We start from the raw sequence: 2,498 nt of genomic DNA on the forward strand, positions 1-2,498 counted from the left end.
AAAAAAATCATATAGGTGGCACATAGTAAATCCTAATTAAGTGTTAAATAAGTAGGTAAAATTATATAATGCAATTTATATGTCTACTTATAATTTATATACCCTCTTAATTAGGTCTACTCAAATTATTATATCTTTTATTATGCTGAAGGCAAACAAATGAATGAGAACATCACTATTAAACCTTTCCTGTTTTGGAATCCCCCCTCTTTCCTTTGGGATATTTTACATATTACATGGGACATTAACTATGTGATAAGAATGTATATTAATGTTGTCATTGTGTATATTAATATCAGAAAAGCTCAATTTCTTTTAATATTTTAGCTACTCCAGTGATCATTGTGTGCACCGGTGGGTGGTGTGTATCCACTTTCAGAGACAGCTCTGCTCTGCTTGTAGTTACAAGGTTATATGTTTCCACTTTTGGAGACAGCTCTGCTGTTTCTTCTAGTTAGCGTTATAGACACTATTAGAGTGGTAGGTTAACCATAATGAACTGTAACTCAGTTTTTATAATGTGAGAAAAGTCTTGAAGTCACCAAAAAAATTAAATTGATACTTTCCAAGCATAAATATATAAATAATAAAGAATATACTGAGAGTACTTCAAAACTGTGTAGACACTGAGGTTTTTATGTATCATTTTAGAGATCAGTTCCTTCGTTTATAGGCACATACCCTTTAATGAGTTCTTTTAACTGCCAGCAGCCTGGCCAGTATCTAAAAGGAAGCTTTTGTTACTCGCTATGTATAATTGTATTAGAAATTACATTAGCTAATTTTCTTCTCTTTATCTTGTTTGTTTTCTACAGCTGGCATAACTTTGACAACAGATTGCCTTGAAGATAGCCTCCTTACATGCTACTGGGGGTGCAGTGTTCAAAAATTATATGAGGCTCTGCAGAAGCACTTTTATTGCTTCCGAATAAGCACTCCCCAAGCATTGGAAGATGCTGTGTATAGCGAATATCTCTATCAAGAACAGTATTTGTATCCTTTTATCTGATATGTCCATTAGCACATGAAAATTTTAGACACTAGACATTTTATGGATAAAATAAAGTATTGCTAAGTTACTTCGATCACCTTTGGTATATTATTATATTTTGGTTATGGTGGCAATTTACCTTTACATCTTCAAAAAGTATTAAAAAGGACAGCAAAGAAGAAATATATTGCCAGTTACCAAAAGACACTAAAATTGAAGACTTTGGTACAGTGCCCAGATCTCGCTATCCATTGGTAGCGCTGTTGACCCTAGCTCATGAGGATGACCGAGAAATTTATGATATTGTAAGTAATTTTAAAGTTCTGGAAGCATTACCTTTAAATGATTTAGATAGTGGGTCTTAATTATTTGGTGAAATAGAGAAAGTTTTAATTTCTGAGGATAGACATTTGGCCTGAACACTTTTTTTAAATGAATAAATGGCAAGTACACCTCTATGATTTTTATAAGTATTACAGCTCCTTTAGAGTCTAACTGTTTTTTTCTATGTGGGTTGCAAGAATATGATTTTATTTAGAAAATGAAGGCTGTATTATATTTAAATTAGGTTAATGCCATTGTTCTGTATTCTGTCATCTTTGTTACGTAGAAAAAGTGTTGGGAAGAATGTTTATCCTTAACATTTTTAGCACTGAATAAATAAGCCTTGTAATGATCCGAAGTGTTCACTTTTAAGACAGTATCCACGCTTCTCTTTGAATATTTACAATCACCTTATTTCCATCATAGTCCCTGATGCAACTGTATCTTACATATGTTTGGTCCCTATATTTTCAGTAATTATAGTGATAATTACTTTTCTCATATGCTAATTATTTCTTTAGTCCAGTAGTTTATCCCTATTAGGAAGATAAAAGCATCTTAGAAATCTAACAGGACCTGAGCTCTGACAATCCTCTAAGTATGGTAGAAGCTTATACATGAAATAAACTTTTGGTGAAATCATATCATGGTAAGAATGCCCTTACACAATTTACTCCTTTTCTCAAGTGCATGATATAGATGTATTCATTAATAAAGATGGTAATTTTTATGATACTTTGTAATATACAGAGTACATTCACTAACATCAACTTATTTATTCCTCCTAACAACCTTGTGTGTTAGAGCAAAATCCTTTTTATAAAGACTGGAACAGTCAGGAAAACTCCCAGTCATTCGGGAAATATGAGATGTGCTTGACCCTGAGCCTTTGTAGTCCTGTACCAGTACCCGTACCCTGCCTGCCTCCCCCTACACCTCCCCCCTACCCCCGCCACTTTTTATTTTCCAGGACTATTTCCCCCGGAACAAACATGCACTGAGCATTGGAAGGTGTAGACCCTTATTGAGAAATCTAGATCCTGGTCATATGTGGTTAAGCCTTTGTAGGTTTTAGGGGGTTTTAATCTTATCAAATAGAAGTTCCATTGAGCTGAAGTCAGCTTGTTTTTTCCAAATAAAAGATATACCAATAGCAGTGTATTTTCGAAATCCAGCACAGTTC

General features: G+C 33.8%; 1 long non-coding RNA gene across 2 annotated transcripts; it reads left to right on the forward strand.

Annotated features, from left to right (window-relative positions):
• Window positions 1–646: 646 nt before the first annotated feature.
• Window positions 647–2,492, forward strand: LOC105310357. Of its 2 annotated transcripts, none has more exons than XR_897490.2 (4): window positions 647–657; window positions 779–993; window positions 1,149–1,296; window positions 1,837–2,492. It is a non-coding gene; the product is annotated as an uncharacterized LOC105310357 (long non-coding RNA). The 2 variants fall into 2 exon arrangements; XR_002778522.1 differs by having other exon boundaries at window positions 1,859–2,492.
• The last annotated feature ends 6 nt before the right edge of the window (window positions 2,493–2,498 follow it).

This window comes from Pteropus vampyrus, unplaced genomic scaffold, assembly GCF_000151845.1.
Source record: "Pteropus vampyrus isolate Shadow unplaced genomic scaffold, Pvam_2.0 Scaffold2541, whole genome shotgun sequence".
Lineage (NCBI taxonomy): Eukaryota > Metazoa > Chordata > Mammalia > Chiroptera > Pteropodidae > Pteropus > Pteropus vampyrus.